This window comes from Arachis hypogaea, chromosome 5 (genome assembly GCF_003086295.3).
Source record: "Arachis hypogaea cultivar Tifrunner chromosome 5, arahy.Tifrunner.gnm2.J5K5, whole genome shotgun sequence".
Lineage (NCBI taxonomy): Eukaryota > Viridiplantae > Streptophyta > Magnoliopsida > Fabales > Fabaceae > Arachis > Arachis hypogaea.
The window spans coordinates 52,689,730-52,708,282 of NC_092040.1; the positions used below are offsets into that span (position 1 = coordinate 52,689,730).

The 18,553-nt window shown below is 37.7% G+C and overlaps 1 long non-coding RNA gene and 1 other non-coding gene across 2 annotated transcripts; one reads left to right on the forward strand and one right to left on the reverse strand.

Annotated features, from left to right (window-relative positions):
- Positions 1 to 1,315: 1,315 nt before the first annotated feature.
- On the forward strand, positions 1,316 to 1,423 carry LOC112804185 (small nucleolar RNA R71). The gene has a single exon (XR_003202805.1). It is a non-coding gene; the product is annotated as a small nucleolar RNA R71 (small nucleolar RNA).
- A 7,182-nt stretch (positions 1,424 to 8,605) lies between these two features.
- LOC140184583 (uncharacterized) lies at positions 8,606 to 11,621 on the reverse strand. Its single transcript, XR_011881661.1, has 3 exons — positions 11,477 to 11,621; positions 11,249 to 11,365; positions 8,606 to 8,848 (listed from the first exon to the last, which is right to left on the reverse strand). It is a non-coding gene; the product is annotated as an uncharacterized lncRNA (long non-coding RNA).
- Between the last annotated feature and the right edge of the window lie 6,932 nt (positions 11,622 to 18,553).

The window sequence follows — 18,553 nt, forward strand, 5'->3', positions numbered from 1 at the left end:
CAGAACATCCTCTACAAGTCCATAAGCTTGTTTTCTTGAATTGTCTGCCATCTCTAGTGAGATTCTTGCAGCTTGTACCTCAAAGATCCTTAGCTTCTCCATTACAGAGAGAGGCATGAGGTTTACACTTGACCCTAGGTCACACAAGGCCTTCTTGAAGGTCATGGTGCCTATGGCACAAGGTATTGAGAACTTCCTAGGATCTTGTCTCTTTTGAGGTAATATCTGCCTAGACAAGTCATCTAGTTCTTTGGTAAGCAAAGGGGGTTCATCCTCCCAAGTCTCATTACCAAATAACTTGTCATTTAGCTTCATGATTGCTCCAAGGTATTTAGCAACTTGCTCTTCAGTGACATACTCATCCTCTTCAGAGGAAGAATACTCATCAGAGCTTATAAATGGCAGAAGTAGATTCCATTGGAATCTCTATGGTCTCATAGTGAGCCTCAGATTCCCATGGTTCTTCATTAGGGAACTCATTGGAGGCCAGTGGACGTCCATTGAGGTATTCCTCAGTGGCGTTCACTGCCTCTCCCTCCTCTCTAAATTCAGCCATGTTGATGGCCTGGCACTCTCCTTTTGGATTTTTTTCTGTATTGTTTGGAAGAGTACTAGGAGGGAGTTCAGTAATTTTCTTACTCAGCTGACCCACTTGTGCCTCCAAGTTTCTAATGGAGGACCTTGTTTCAGTCATGAAACTCTGGGTGGTTTTGATTAGATCAGAGACCATGGTTGCTAAGTCAGAGTGGCTCTGCTTAGAATTCTCTGTCTGTTGCTGAGAAGATGATGGAAAAGGCTTGCCATTGCTAAACCTGTTTCTTCCACCATTATTATTGTTGAAACCTTGTTGAGGTCTCTGTTGATCCTTCCATGAAAGATTTGGATGATTTCTCCATGAAGGATTATAGGTGTTTCCATAGGGTTCTCCCATGTAATTCACCTCTTCCATTAAAGGGTTCTCAGGATCATAAGCTTTTTCTTCAGATGAAGCATCCTTAGTACTGCCTGGTGCAGCTTGCATTACAGACAGACTTTGAGAAATCATATTGACTTGCTGAGTCAATATTTTGTTCTGAGCCAATATAGCATTCAGGGTATCAATCTCAAGAACTCCTTTCTTCTGATTCGTCCCATTGTTCACAGGATTCCTTTCAGAAGTGTACATGAATTGGTTATTTGCAACTATTTCAATAAGTTCTTGAGCTTCTATAGGCGTCTTCTTCAGATGAAGAGATCCTCCAGCAGAGCTATCCAATGACATCTTGGACAGTTCAGATAGACCATCATAGAAGATACCTATGATTCTCCATTCAGAAAGCATGTCAGAAGGACATTTTCTGATCAATTGTTTGTATCTTTCCCAAGCTTCATAGAGGGATTCACCTTCCTTCTGTCTGAAGGTTTGGACTTCCACTTTAAGCTTACTCAATTTTTGAGGTGGAAAGAACTTTGCCAAGAAGGCATTGACTAGCTTTTCCCAAGAATTCAGGCTTTTTTTAGGTTGTGAGTCCAACCATGTCCTAGCTCTGTCTCTTACAGCAAAAGGGAATAGCATAAGTCTGTAGACCTCAGGGTCAAACCTATTAGTCTTGACAGTGTCACAGATTTGCAAGAACTCAGCTAAAACCTGATGAGGATCTTCCAATGGAAGTCCATGGAACTTGCAATTCTGTTGCATTAGAGAAACCAATTGAGGCTTAAGCTCAAAGTAGTTTGCTCCAATGGCAGGGATAGAGATGCTTCTCCCATAGAAATCGGGAGTAGGTGCAGTAAAGTCACCCAGCACCTTCCTTGCATTGTTGGCATTGTTGTTTTCGGCTGCCATGGGTTCTTCTTGTTTGAAGATTTCTGTTAGGTCCTCTACAGAGAGTTGTGCCTTAGCTTCTCTTAGCTTTCGTTTCAAGGTCCTTTCAGGTTCAGGGTCAGCCTCAACAAGAATGCTTTTGTCTTTGCTCTTGCTCATATGAAAGAAAAGAGAACAAGAAAATATGAAATCCTCTATGTCACAGTATAGAGATTCCTTGAGGTGTCAGAGGAAAAGAAAAATAGAAGGAAGAGGTAGAGAATTCAAACTTATCAAGAAAGATGGAGTTCGAATTGTGCATTAAGGATGAGTGTCAGTCCATAAATAGAAGGATGTGAAAAGAGGGGAAGAAATTTTTGAAAATTAAGTAAAAGATAAAAAAAACATTTTGAAAAACACTAATTGATTTTCGAAAACCAAGGTGGAAAAGAAATCAAGTGATTTTTGAAAAAGATTTTGAAATTAGAAGGTAAAAAGATATGATTGAAAACTATTTTGAAAAAGATGTGATTAAAAAGATATGATTTAAAAGTTATGGTTTTTTTAAAAAGATGTGATTGAGAAGATATGATTTGAAAAGCAATTTAAAAAGATTTGATTTTAGAAATTAATGACTTGGCTAACAAGGAAAGATATGATTCAAACATTAAACCTTTCTCAACAGAAAAGGCAACATACTCGAGATGTTGAATCAGATCATTAATTGATAGCAAGTATTTTTGAAAATAGAAAGAAATTGATTTTGAAAACATGTGATTGAAAAGATATGATTTGAAAAAGATTTGATTTTGAAAAATTTGGAAAACTTGAAAAAAAATTTGAATTGAAAACAGAATCTTCCCTCTTGTGCCATCCTGGCGTTAAACGCCCAGAATGGTGCACATTCTGGCATTTAACGCCCAAAGCTCTACCCTTTTGGGTGTTAAATGCCCAGCCAGGCACCCTGGTTGGCGTTTAAATGCCAGTTTGCCTTCCTCACTGGGCGTTTTGAACGCCCAGCTTTTTCTGTGTAATTCATCTGGTGAATGTTCTGAATCTTCAATTCTCTGTATTATTGACTTGAAAAGACACAAATTAAAAATTTTTTGGATTTTTAATGATGAGGAAAAATCAAAATGCAACTAAAATCAAATAAACAATGCATGCGAGACACCAAACTTAGAAGTTTGTATACTACTGACACTAACAAATTGAGAATGCATATGAGAAATAGCAAAACACACGAAACAAGAGAATTTAAAGATCAGAGCAAGTAAATCATCAATAACAACTTGAAGATCACCGAAGACACATGATAAATGCAAGAAGAACAGAAATATGCAATTGACACCAAACTTAAAATGAGACTCTAGACTTAACAAGAAACATAAAATATTTTTGGTTTTTATGATTTTGTAATTTTTTTTGGTTTTTTTTCGAAAATTAAGTGGAAAAGAAAATAAAGATATCAAAATTCTTAATGAGAATTCCAGGAATCATGCAATGTTAGTCTAAAGCTTCAGTCTAAAGAAATTAGACATGGCTAGCCAAGCTTCAGCAGGACATTGCAGTCAAGAGCTAAATTGATTAGAATCAATTAGCTTTGGTGATGATAAGAACATCACCTTGAAACACTAGAATTCATTCTTAATAACTCTGAAAAATACCTAATCTAAGCAACAAGATGAACCGTCAGTTGTCCATACTCAAAACAATCCCCGGCAACGGTGCCAAAAACTTGGTGCACGAAATTGTGATCATCAATGGCGCCATCAACATGGTACACTTAATTGCAATCTCAACTATTGATCACAGCTTCGCACAACAACCAGCAAGTGTACTGGGTCGTCCAAGTAATAAACCTTACGCGAGTAAGGGTCGATCCCACGGAGATTGTTGGTATGAAGCAAGCTATGGTCACCTTGTAAATCTTAGTCAGGCAAACTCAAGTGGTTATGGATGATGTATGAATAAAACATAAAGATAAAGATAGAGATACTTATGTAATTCATTGGTAAGAATTTCAGATAAGCGAATGGAGATGCTTTGTCCCTTCCGTCTCTCTGCTTTCCTACTGTCTTCATCCAATCCTTCTTACTCCTTTCCATGGCAAGCTGTATGTAGGGTTTCACCGTTGTCAGTGGCTACCTCCCATCCTCTTAGTGAAAATGTTCAACGCACCCTGTCACGGCACGGCTATTCAGCTGTCGATTCTCGATCATGTCGGAATAGAATCCAGTGATTCTTTTGCGTCTGTCACTAACGCCCCACAATCGCGAGTTTGAAGCTCGTCACAGTCATTCAATCATTGAATCCTACTCAGAATACCACAGACAAGGTTTAGACCTTCCGGATTCTCTTGAATGCCGCCATCAATTCTAGCTTATACCACGAAGATTCCGATTAAGGGATCCAAGAGATAAACATTCAAGCCTTGTTTGCTTGTAGAACAGAAGTGGTTGTCAGGCACTCGTTCATGAGTGAGAATGATGATGAGTGTCACATAATCATTACATTCATCATGTTCTTGGGTGCAAATGAATATCTTAGAATAAGAATAAGCTGAATTGAATAGAAGAACAATAGTAATTGCATTAATACTCGAGGTACAGCAGAGCTCCACACCTTAATCTATGGTGTGTAGAAACTCCACCATTGAAAATACATAAGAACAAAAGTGATCATTGGCTTCGGTCCCAGAGAGGGAACCAGAAGAACCAAGATGAAAATACAATAGTAAGAGGTCCTATTTATAGAGAACTAGTAGCCTAGGGTTTACAGATATGAGTAAATGACATAAAAATCCACTTCCGGGCCCACTTGGTGTGTACTTGGGCTGAGCATTGAAGCATTTTCGTGTAGAGACTTCTCTTGGAGTTAAACGTCGGGCATTCTTGAGCTGATTTGGAACGCCGGTTTGGGCCATCAAATCTCGGGCAAAGTATGAACTATTAAACATTGTTGGAAAGCCCATGATGTCTACTTTCCAACGCCATTGAGAGCGCGCCAATTGGGCTTCTGTAGCTCCAGAAAATCCACTTCGAGTGCAGGGAGGTCAGAATCCAACAGCATCTGCAGTCCTTTTCAGTCTCTGAACCAGATTTTTGCTCAAGTCCCTCAATTTCAGCCAGAAAATACCTGAAATCACAGAAAAACACACAAAGTCATAGTAAAGTCCAGAAAAGTGAATTTTAACTAAAAACTAATAGAAATATACTAAAAACTAACTAAAACATACTAAAAACATACTAAAAATAATGCCAAAAAGCGTATAAATTATCCGCTCATCACACATCATCATTGAGGTTCTCATCTCCTACAACATAGTTGTAATCACACTTATAGCCAAAGTGAGAATTCATAGTAGCAAGAGCAAATAAGAAACAAAAACTAATAAGAAATAATGAAACAAAATACTAAGACTAGCAAAAACTAACAAGCAATCCAAAAATCAAGCTATTTACAATATTCACATATATACAATAACCAATAACATAACACCATTGCAATCCCCGGCAACGGTGCCATTTTTGATGATTAGATTTTTGACGGTTTAGAATTTCACAAATGAATTCTCGTTGCAAGTATAGTTTCTAAACCAACAATAATCCTTTCATACAAAAGATTGTTTGTCACAAGTAACAAACCCCTAAAATTAATAATCGAAGTATTCAAACCTCGGGTCGTTCTCCCTAGGAATTACAATAAAGTGTCTTGTTATTGGTTGTGAGTTATTTTTGGGGTTTGGATAAGAAACATGGAAGTTAAATGCTAAAAAGTAAACTAATGGCTAAAAGGGTCTTGGCAAGGGTTGGTGGTCAAGGATCTCTATCCTAATTACTAACCACAATATGAGAATTGGAAAGAATTAATCTCACTAAATCATCCTCTAACTAATGGCAAAGGAAAGTTGAATGAGATATATCAATCCAAGTCCATAAGTCATAACTCTCCACTAATTCAATTAGTGAGAACTAGAGTCAATGGCTCCCAATCATCAATCACTTGGACATTAGTAACTCAAGAGGTCCTAAGTTACCTTTCCAAGCCAAGAGTATAAAATTCTACTCTAAAATCCAACCAAGCATTTCATCAAACACTTGGAAGGCATAAAAGAAAAGCATAGTAAATTGACAACAAGAATGAAATCTAACAACAATTAGTGAAAGGAATTAACAACAACAATCAAAAGAAACACATTTATTATGAATTACCTTGATTGAATTGAAAGAGAGTAGAAGAAACAAAAGTAGATCTTCAATAAAACACAAGAACAACATAAAGGAAATTACAACAAAAGAATAGAAGAAGAATGAATGTAACTACAAGGAATTGAGAAGATAGAAGTAGAAGAAGATGAATTAAAATCTAGATCTAAGAACTAAACCTAATCCTAATCCTAATTCTAGAGAGAAGTGAGAGCTTCTCTCTCTAGAAACTACTTCTAAACTAATCCTAATGAGTGTGAATGAACTAATGTCCCTTTGCTCTTCAATCCTTGGCTTTAAATAGCATCTTTGGCGCCAAAGTTAGCTGGGATTGGGCCCCACAACCCTTGAGAATTCGTTGGTCACGTTTTCATTAAAAAATCATAAACCAGCAACGATGCGTACGCGCACAGCACGCGTACGCGTCCATGGGGTGATTCGAAAGGTGCGCGCAAGCGCCAGGTGCGCGCGCGCGTCCATGGGCGAGTTCAACTTCTTTGCCTTTTCATGATTTCTCTACTTTGCATGCTTTCCTCTTCACTCCTTTGATCCATTCCTAGCCCTTTTCAATCTGAAATTGTAAAACCCGGTTAATTAACGGCTAATTAACCCATAAATGAGAATTTATTCTGGAAAGCCTAAAATGTGATTTTCATGGCTAAATGTGATAGAGGAGATTGAGACGAGAATTTCGGTACCAATTTTATAGAATTCGGACCAAGATTGGACCGAACGGGCCAAACCGGGCCAATTGGACCCAAAGTGGGCCCTTGGCCCAACATAACTTAGCCAAAACCCTAGTTTTCAGCACTCTCTCTCCTCATTTGTTACACACACAAGCTGAAATTAGAGAGAAAGGGAGGAAGAACACTCTCTCAAGTTCTCTCCCTTGGTTGATCTTCAAACCACCATAACTTTTGATCTAGAGCTCCGATTGCCGCTCCGTTTGCGGCCACGCATTCACCGCGGAGAGCTCTACAAAACCCATACAACCAATCTTGAGGTAAGCCACGTGTTTCTGTTCGAAATCTCAGCCCTTATTTTCGAGTTTCATGGGTGAAATGTTGAGATTTTGGGTTCTTTGATGTTATAGGACCCAACTCTCTTGAAGGAGAAGGTTAGTCTTGTCTCCTTGGACCTTGGATGTGGTAAGGTTCTTAACCCTAGTGTAATTTTGTTGTTTTATGATGCTTGGGTTTTGAGATGTTGTGTATGGGTATGATGATTGTGGCTTAGGTTGTGTATGTGTGGATATTGGAGCTTGATTGGTGATTTTGAAAAGCTTGGAAAGGGTTTGGTGGTGAAAAATCTGTTCTTGGAGGTGTTGAGGCCTTAAGAGCTTGTGGATAAGTGGTTTGGAAGTGCTCCGGTGGAGCTTGGGAAAATCGGCTAAGGTATGGTTTCGGTTTCCCGTATCTAATATGTAATGTGGTAGGAAATACTTAGGCTAGAGGCCCTAAGATAGGCATTGAATGGTTGATGTTGTTGAATGATTGAGATATATGATGTGGTCACATATGTGATGATGATTAATGATGCCTTGATGGTATGATGTATGAGAAATATGCATGTTGTGATATATGCTTGATGATTGGTTATGGTTGAATTGTGGGTTGAACCATGTTGATGGTGAGTATGATATTGATTGTGTACAATGATGATTTATTGGAATTGGTGTTGTTGAGAATTGGCATGAGTAAGAGTATATGATATGTCAATATATTTGAGTTTGAGCCACTTGGGTGAAGTGGGTTAGAATGATGAGATAGTGACTTTGTATATTGTGGTAATGTGTCAATGCGTGAGTTGAGGAGGCTTGATGTTGAAATTGATATATTTTGATTGATTTCAAAGAAAAGGGATGAAAATGGCATGTTTTGATTGATTTTGAAAAGAGTTGGAAATGGCTTGTTTGCAAATGGCACTTTGTGGTTTTTATGAAAAATATGGTTTTTGGGCATAATTTGGCGGGACATAATTTGGACTACGGATCTCTGTTTTGTGCCAAATCTATTTATAAATGAAATTGGATCCGGGATGTCCATGCCGTTCGAAGAACGGGTGAAAAACGATTTAAAATGAGAAAGTTATGTCCGTTGGAAGATTAGGGTTTAAATTGGTGAATTCTGCAGCTTTTAACTTAGAAAATTTTTAGCAGAATGACCCCTTGCGCGTGGACGCACTTGGCGCGTGCACGCCGTTCTTCCGGAAAATGCCATCCACGCGTGAGCGTGATGTGCGCGGGCGCGCCGATTGTGCTGCACCCAATGCTCAGCCATTTTCCAAAGAGTTATGCCAGAATCGTGCCAGTGTTGTGCTTGGGGCACGAGGACACCCACGCGTACGCGTGGTTGACGCGTACGCGTCGATTGGCAAATGTTTAATCCACACGTTAGCGTGCATGACGCTTGCGCGTCGATGAAGTTTTTGAAGGCCATCCGCGCGTGCGCGTGGAGTGCGCGTACGCGTGGTGTAACACCCTAACTACCAAAGCTCACGTTTCCGGCTGCGCAACTCTGATAGCTCGGACATTACGACGACACTTATACTATTTAATACTAAAATATGAGCCTGTTTAAAAACTTTAAACCGCAAATACCGTTCCCAAAAATGCTTTTGTCCGATAACGTACATCCATAGAAACCATACAACTTACAAAAAACTCATAAAGAGTACATCCATATATATACATACATATATATATAAATAATATTACAGACATTAACCAATACAATCCCTATCCCTCTTATAGAATATATCAAGATAAAGGCGAGGGTACAATAATTAATAGTCCAAAGCAATACAGAACATCACAACAATAACTAAATAAATTCTTCGTAACTTCTGCGCCCATATCCTGAAAGGGGAAAAATGTAAGGGGTGAGAACATCATCCTCGAAAGGGTTCTCAGTAGAGGGTTTTTGGGAATTACTGTAATAGGATACATGAAGATAAACCGTACCAGTGATTAATAACCATCTTATGCCTCTTTTCAAAAACAACAGTTTACAATGAAAGTAAAGTCAGAAATCTTTTCTGAAAGAGGAACTGTTCAATTCTCAAAACATCAAAGCATTTCAAAAAGGTTTATCTATACTGAACCAAAATAACCTTTCATATCTTATTCCAAACCGGAACCACAAAACCGAAATCAGTCATCGGTTTATCTCATTCCAACCACGGCCCTAGGCCCAAACAATCCAACCACAACCAATCCACCACAATCCGACAGAGTTCCAGATGCAAACACAAGTAGGAAGATGCAAACACAAACAAACAGCTATTGCAAGTAGAACAATTAGCAGTTAATCACATAGGCAAACCAAGTACAATATGCATACCCAAACAATGTCACATAGATGCATATGATGCATGCCTGTCCCTAGTGGCTGATGATATCATCTGTCGGTTACCAAGCCAACCCGACGTGTCCGGTAGCTAACCCGGACACAGTCTCTCTGTTGCGCATTATTATCATTAGAGGGTATCTGCGCCCTGTCGCCATTAGAGGGTATATGCGCCCTGTCGCCATTAGAGGGTATATGCGCCCTGTCGCCATTAGAGGGTATCGGTGCCCTGTTACCCTTACAACAGAGAGAAAAACACAAGCATACTCGCTTACAACCTTCATCTCAGCCATTCGGCTTAAATCCACAAATCATTCAATTGCATACATGCATTTATATTCAATCATGGATCACCATCCATCTCAGCCATCCGGCTCACGGTTCAATTCAGAACCAACCAATTTATCAATAAATACAGTCCTTCGGCTTAAATTCATAATTCATAGCCAGCCATACGGCTTATAACTCATTCGGCAATCAGCCATAAGTCAATATCACACACAGCCATTCCGGCCCATAACAAAAACAGTACTTCCATCATTCAACATCATCAAATTCATAAAACCGGCATTTAAGCCATAACTCACTTTTCTCAAGCCATTTCACTTTGAAATCAAATTTTTAACTCTTTTCAGCCTTGGCTTTGAAGATCTCATTTCTCAAATCATCTCAGGCTCATAAGCCAAATTTTACTCAAAGTGAGTTCCCTTTTTAAAACAAAGCCACTCTCAGCATTCTCTTTCCAAAACTTCCAAAACCATGGCAAGTTAAGGATTTATTTCAAAGCATTCAAAATCACCCATCCAACAATGGGATTTTATAACAAAAGTTTCTCGGCAGAGTCCCAAGTCTTTAGGGAAGGTCAACTTATATAAATTCCTTAAAATTCATTGAAACTCTTAAAATCATAGATTTCTCGGTTCAAGTAAATAAAACTGAATTTACTATAAAACCGGCCATACAAAATCACAAGTTCCAACCCGGTCCAAAAATCAACTCATTTGAAACGAAACCGGTTCATTTGAATCAAACCACTTTCAAGTTTCTTTTTAGAACCCATTGTTCTAACTCTTCCAAAATGCCTCAAACTTGATTAATCAATCAAAAGTCTAGGTTCCTTTGAAATCACTAAAAACTCCTTTTTATATTGAAATCAATATTAAAGCATCATTCTTTCCTTCAGTGATTCAAACGGTAAAAATAGTTCAGTTTTAAATAAGCCGAACTCAACGTATAAGGTTCATCAAATAAATTAAGCTTGAAAACATAAATATCCTTTTAATAAATCAAATAATACAATTTCTCAAATCCAACCCTTTTTAAATAACCTTACAAACAAGTGTAGGATTTTATAGAAATTTCGGCAGCACCTCCCCTAAAACTTGGACTTTTGCCACCCGGTTCGGGTCCCAACTAAACCATTTCTCATTCCTTTTCAATAGCTCAAAACCAGAAATCAATTTAAAGCAAGCTAAAATCCAACAATCGCCTCAGTGGCGTATCTCAAGGATACCATTTCAAATCAACTCAATATCAATCGATATAACTCATTTCCAAAGCTTTAAAGAAACGGCTCAATAACAAATCATTTGTCCAAAACCAAATCAATTAAAATAAACCGTGTTGAATTCAAAAGTGCATTCGACTTTTCACATCATTAAAATAATTGGCTCAAATCAAATCAATCCTCAACGGATTAAACTCAGATTCAAATCTTTAAAGAATCAACTTCAAACATTACATTTCACAAGCCGCACAACAAATTCAGCCAAACCAACATCCATAATCGTTCGAGTCAATCAAATAATACATAAGGCAGATACAATCACTAAATACACAATATCTCACATCAGTATCCATATGTAATAATTCCAATACACAAAACATAGTTTTTTGGAAAGCGCCCCTACCTCAAAACGCAAAATTCCATAACCCAAACGTATCATCAAGTCCTTTCCGCCTCAACTCAAAATCAAAGGCAGCTTCAAAGCACAGCCCCACACATTTTCGCAGCAGCATAAACAACTCTAAATTACAACAAGCAACCTCAGTTACTAACGCTAGGAACATTAATACCATAAAGGCTTTAATACACGTACGGGACACTAACGTAGGGCTTTCGAAACATAATTTCTTACCGGAATAACAACACGAAGCAGCTGCGGATTCGAACCGGCCCCGGCACAGCTCCGGCGGCGGCCAGAAGCTCCGGTGGATCAACTATAAAAACCACACAGCATCAAACCTTCTCGAAATTCCAAAAGAACTGAAATCAAACTTAAAACGCTTACTGGCAAAATTTTCCGGCGACAACAGCAAGGTCTCAAGCGGCAGAAACTCTGCCTGGAGCTTCAGCGGTGATCCCGAAAGTCACAGAGTCGTCCCCGGTGATCAGAATCACAACGGTGGTTTCTGGTGGAGGTAACTCGCGATGAAATCCAAATGACACAGGCTCCAGTAACGGTTTCCCGGCGGTTGAGGCTCTCCTCCGGCGACGCCCTTCCCTCACTGCGCTCTCGGATCAAACTCCCTCTTCTGTCAACGGCGGCGGCGACGAAGGAACGCGATGGCGTGAAGAACGGCACAGGGAGGATGCAACGGGTGGCTAGGGAACGCAGCTCGTTGTGGGGTGCGGTGAGGACGATTGACGGCGCGGCGACACGACGCGGTGAGGGCAACGCGACTGCACGGCATGAAACGCGACCCTCTTCACTTCCGATTCTGATCTCCTTCTTCTTCGACGTTGGTGGCGAACGGCGAGCAGCAGGGCGGCGACGGCGAGGCCCACCGCTGCTGGCTCGCCTCTCCCTCTTCTCTTCCCCTGACGCGCGACTCTGACTCCCTCTCCATCCTCTGCTTCTAATTTCGGTTTCTTTCATGGCAATGGGAAGCCATGAGTGTTGCAAGCTGTTGGGGAAAGGGGAAAATCTGCTGCTGTTGAGTGTGTTGGTTTGAGGAAGGAGAAGTGTTGCTGCTGCTGTTAGAAGAGAGGGGCGGCAGCAGTTGGGGGAAACCGGGTCGGGTTAGGGTTTCCAAGGTTAGGGTTTCATTTTTGAAAATTAGGGTTAAGGGCATTATGGTAATTTCACATAAAATTAGGAATAATATAGTAATTGAAACTCAAATTAAATCCAACACTATTTGTACATAGAAAATACTATTTGCTCATCAATTTCACAAATTATTTTCAATAAAATGCCCAAATCTAAAAATTAGAAATGGTATACTTAATTTCTTCATTTTCCAAAATAGCAGTAATAATATTTAAAATATTACTTATTTAATCCAAATCATATAAAATCCTTATTATTTCATGACTACCAACTTTATAAATTTGAATATAGAAAATAATCCAACAATTGTGAAATTGGATAAAAATCATAACTTATCTCAAATCCAATAAATCAAAACTTGCCTTAATTATCTTTAATAAAATAATCTCTGAAATTAAGGCTATAAATAACCATAGGATTTGAGACTTGATCATAATAAGACTTTTTCAAATATTCTGGGTCTTACACGTGGGCCTGTTTCCATCCCAAAGTTGATTTTTGAGTTTTAAAAGCCAAATTTCATACTTCTAAGCCTCCGATCTCACCACTTATATCTTAAATCATTATGATATGCCTAGCTATGAGAGAAGGAGCTAGTGGATGTGGTAACTTGCGAGTGAAGCAAGGGAAAATGAATGATCAATGAGGATCATTGATGATTAAGTGAGATGTGGAGGATGGTGGTGGAAGTGCTTGTTATGCCATTGGCCGAAGGGCTGTAATTGTTTATGAATTGGCTGGTTCTGGATTGAACCGTGAGCCGGAATAGCTGTGTATGCTATGAATATTGGCTGGTTATGGATTTAACCGTGAGCCGGAATGGCTGATATGGATGTTGATCCATGGATGAGAATTCATGCATGTTTATGCTGAATTATTGATGATTGTGATTTGCACTTCCACTATCGGAGATACGAGTTTCCCTGGGTAGTAGCAGTGGCTAGCCACCACGTGCTCCAGGTTGAGACTTGATACTCTTTTGACCCTATGTCATAAGTGTAGCCGGGCACTGTGAAAGACCCGGATGAGCTCGCCCCCGTAAATATTCACCAGTGAAGGTGATGGATATAGATCATGATTATGATCAAGTTTATGATGAGTATAACTCGAGTTGGGGATGCGTGACAGAGGGACAGTCCAATGGTTAACTGCCAGGACTTGTCGGGTTGGCTCTATAACCGACAGATGATATCATCAGCCACTAGGGACAGGCATTCATTATATGCATACTATGTGAATTGTTTGAGATTGCCTATTTGACTGCATATTACTTGCTAATTGTCTAAATGCCTTACTTGTTCCTAAATGTATATTTCTTGCCTGATATAACTGTGTTTGCTACATTATACTCCTGCTGGTGGTTGGGAGGTTTGAAGGAATTGGAAAGGGAAGTATTAGTTAGACTGAAGTATCTTTAGTCAGATGCCCTTTATGGTTTAGTTTGTTTATAAGCGTTGATATTATCTGTAGGAAGTTCTAGGATTGCCTTTGGCTTTCCTCCATTATTATGTATTATATATGTGGAAGCTGTTACCATGCTGGGGACCTCTGGTTCTCACCCATGCGGATTTTGTGGTTTTCAGATGCAGGACGTGAGGTTTCTCGCTGAGGCATGCTGGAGACTTCTATAATTGCGAAGATCCTTTGTTCTCGGGGCTATGTTTTGGTTTATATGTTTTGCTTAGATACTTTTATCTCCATTAAATAATACAAACTGTGATGACTCCTCTTATGGGAGATTTTGGAGAATAGGTTTTATGTATTTGTGTCCCTTTGGGTTTCCTTTGGGGTTTTCCTTATTTTATCATATGTATATATTGTTATACTCGGACCGGTTATCTTCGCAGCCGGATCTTAAGCCTTGATATTCCTGTTTTTGACACTCCTTTGTATATATATAATCACGCGTTGGTTATCCTTGTTCGTTACGTTATCGAGCGGAGTGTTGCACTTTTGAGTTGCGGTTTTTGTTTACCCCTTTTTCTACAAAGGCTCCTAGTTATAATCAATCATTCATACTACTATACGTACTAAATTTTTATTTTAGAGGTCGTAATACCTTGCCATCTCTGAATTATGACTTAAGCATAAGACTCTGTATGGTAGGGTGTTACAGAAATCACTAACAAACACATCAAGGCATCTAGTGGAATCAAAGGTGAATCAAAATCATCAAGTTAAAGGCCTAAAAAGCATGTTTTCACATCTAAGCACAAATAAGGAGACAATCACAAAACCATGCTATTTTTATTGAATAAATGTGGGTAAAAGGTGATAAAATCTCTTAATATCAATACAAGATAAACCCTACAAATGGGGTTTATCAGTGTTGTCAACAAAGAGGCAGCAACTCAGTAGTAAGGTGGTGACGCCGGAAAGCTAACCGGTGGATATTCACCATTGGAGATGGAGGAGAAGAATGGTGGTAGATATCTTGCCATTGAATAAGTTATCGGCTGTAAGGCAAAGGTAAGCTATTTTTTTAACCTCAAAATAAAAAAGTACTGTGTTTTTTCTAATCTTCTTCTGTTTTTATTTCAAAACATTTGTTTCTGTTCTTTTAGTTTGTTTTGTGTGTGTTTTTTTGGGTTTAGGTCAGATTAAAGCAGGAGTTCTTTGCAGAGACAAGTCATTAGAAAAGTACATCTATATCTTTTTCTTATTTCTTGTGCTGATGGGATATAATGCACTGTTTTGAAATTCACCTAAAATTTTATTTGATTTGTTTAAGCTGATTTGCTTCATTTTATCTTTTCGTTTTAATTTAATTTTTGTTTTTGTTGCTGAGAACGTTGCAATGGTTATGTTGTTTGCTTGCTTTATTGGTTGGTTAAACTATAAACTGTAGATCTAGCATCATATGGTTATGTTACCTTAGCTTCCTAATAATTGTGGTTAACAGGTTATAGTTGTGTCCTACTTATTGATGGAGAGTAAGAACTTTTAAGATTTTCAATTAAAAGATAAAAGAACTTCTCAATTTATGGGAAAAATATGCTCTTTTTATTCTGTGTTCTGCATTTCTATCTGCATGGTCGTTTTTTTGCGAGGAAGAGATTCTTTTAGGATTTATGAGTGAATTTGGTACATTGATGATTTGAATAAATTGTGTACTGTAATCTTGCAATCATTGGGGTTTTGACCAATTATTTTTTTGTGTATCTCTTTCTGTAATTTCATGATCACATGATTCTATTATCGTTATTAAAATGATTCTCCTCTTCATTATGTTTAACCCACTTTTTTTTTTCAATAAACTTTGTAGATAATTTTCGTTGATAATGGGTTTCAATTCGATGTATAGGAACTTGCTTGCAAGATATATTCCTCCAGGTATTGCTCTTTACCTTTAAAATTTGAAAATAAATTCCTCCAGGTATTGCTCTTTACCTTTAATTAGTGATTCTAAGATTCTTAATGCAAAGTGATAAAAAAATGAATAAATGAAGTATTAATTAGTGTCCAAACTCCAAATTATCAAATTTATTGATATTTTTTAAATTTATTCTCTGATTAAATATTGATATTTTTTAAGTTTTTCAGAAAAGGATTAGGAGGCATATATGAAAGGGACGTGGCATTCGCTACTGCCATTGAAGATTTTGGAAGTGACCATAATGATTTTCATTTTGCTGCTTTAGGAGATAAACTTCATATTCTTTCTTTCTCAACTACCACTAAAGATCTTTCTTTCAATACTAAATTAAATTGTGAACCTTTAATATAATTAGTATTAGAGAAGTTCACTTGGAAATATGTTATTCTTTTCTATTTCTAAATGGAAATGATTGAATTATCAGCCTCAATTTTAAATCATTTCATGCTGTGGACATATGGAGTTTATATATGAATTGTGTGAGAAATGTTGCTATAGTTACATCATTTTGTTTAGGATGCCATCTAATTAATAATGTTTCCTTTTTTGGTGTTAATTATTTTTGTTTTTATTTGTTTGTTTTAAAAATACAGTTGATGCTTAAAATTATTATAATGACATAAATATGCATGTGTATAGTCAAAAATGGTATGTCTAATTTATTGCAGTTGGAAATTCAAGAATAAAACAAAGACTCGAAAAAAATTCAAGACTAAAATAGAGTATTTGCTCTTAAAGTTAGGCACTTGGCAGTTCCCAAATAAACAAGTAATTGGGCGGGATTTTGATTCAAATTCAAATTGGGAAATGGTTTTATTCCAGGACTTGCAGCTGCATTTTTATTGTTAACAAGAAGAGTTGATAAGAGAGAGCGCACTACAAGTTTTGAAAGGGGGAGTAGTTGGCACCAGCAAAGGGAAAGACTTCCCCTTTCGATGTCGCAGGGAAGAGAAGAAGAAAACAACAGTGAAGAAACAAAGAACGATGGAAGAAGGAGAAGAGGGTGGCGATGACAGGGACTGTCACAGAGAAGGATGCCAGATCGATAGAGAAAAGAAGAGAAATGAGGCGACGGCGGTGATGGATGTCACCACCGCTGTTGGATCCGTAGAACTATGTCCATTTACCTATAAACCGGCATTCTACAGAGCTATCCATTTGAGTTTAGTTGTTTAACGGTTAAATGCATATTTTAAAAATCAGATCATTACTTAATTTCTTTTATCTCTCTCTCTCTTTCCCTCTGTGATTGAGGCAGTTGTGGAGTATACATAAATCAATTTGTGGTTCAAAATACCTAGACATATCACCAGTGAAAAAGTAGGAGGAATTCACTAGTGATGGAAGTAGTAACTGATAGAGAAGATAGAGATTGTGTATTTTCGACCTATAGAAAGTCCTAGCCCTAACCTTGCACACTTTGCCCTTCTTCAGAGATGGTGTCAAGCTTTGGAGGGAATAAATTGAAAAAGCTAAATCAGCTCTGGCTAAGGATGAGGCTGAGCTTTCTAAATTGAAAAAAGAAGAAAGCACACTTAAAGATATTGTGCAACAGCGAAGCGGTATCCTTTTTCTTTCATGCTGCTCATGACTGACTCTGAACTTGAATCTAATGAAAAACGGCTGCCAGATGCACCACACAGGACACTGGCTGCCAATATTGAAGGTGGCTGAAGCATTGCATTTTTAGGTACTGCTTTTCTTTGTTATCTATTGTTCTTTCTGCTTTTAAATGATCCCACTATACATTAAGCTTCTCAATAACTAAGCAGAATATTATTTTGATAGACACCAACACAGGCACTGTCTAAGTCTCTAAGACATTAACTGTAGACGAACTGTTTTATTTAAAGGTGTAGACGAACTGCTTTATTTAAAGGAGGAGTTTACACTTTTGGAGCCAAACAAAAATGGAACCATTAGCCTAGAGAACATCAAAGCGGTTAGTTTTATTTCAAATTCTTTTTATATACTTGGTTAAGATAATTGTGTTTGCCATCTCACAAATTTGACATGGTCAGGCCTCGATGAAAAACACAAGAAATGCTATGGAGTAACACATTCTTGACTTTTTTGGATCAGTAACTTCTATGATTTAATTGTACCGATACTTCCACACATTATATAAATAGCATTTGCACCAATAGTGCTCGCTATTAAAATGGGTTACAGCTTAATGAATTGCAATATAGAAAGATGGATTTTGATGAGTTTCGTGCAGCTACACTCAGTGTTCATCAACTTGAAGCACTTGATAGTCACCCCAAATATATTGCAATGCATTAAGCTGCAATATGTTGTACCTTTAACAAGTCTTTCTTCTAATTATTGTTGAACAATGCAATTTGAAGACAATTGTAAAATCTTTTTAATTAGTAATTTAGGACACATTTTGTTTTTGTAGCTATAATAATTAGAAGAAAGACTTATAAAAATAGTTGATGGTGTGAAAGGTACAACTTATGTGATGCTTTTCACATTATGAGTTAGTCTATCACCAGTTTTTTAAATTGTGCTCCCTTTGTCATTAAGCTTCTCACAGCATCTCAATTTTGTAAGAGATACTAAAAAATATTATGTGATGTTTCTACCGTTTTATTTTAGCGTGATCAAGTATTTATTATGTTCGATTTTAGCGTGAACAATTTTTTGCTCACAAATTAAAAAACTGAAAGATAAAATAGATTTATGAAAGAATTTTTATGCACTAACCCATATAGAACATGTGCTTTCCTTTAAACAAAAATAAAAATGCCTTCTACTGAATATTTGCCACTATAATTTTT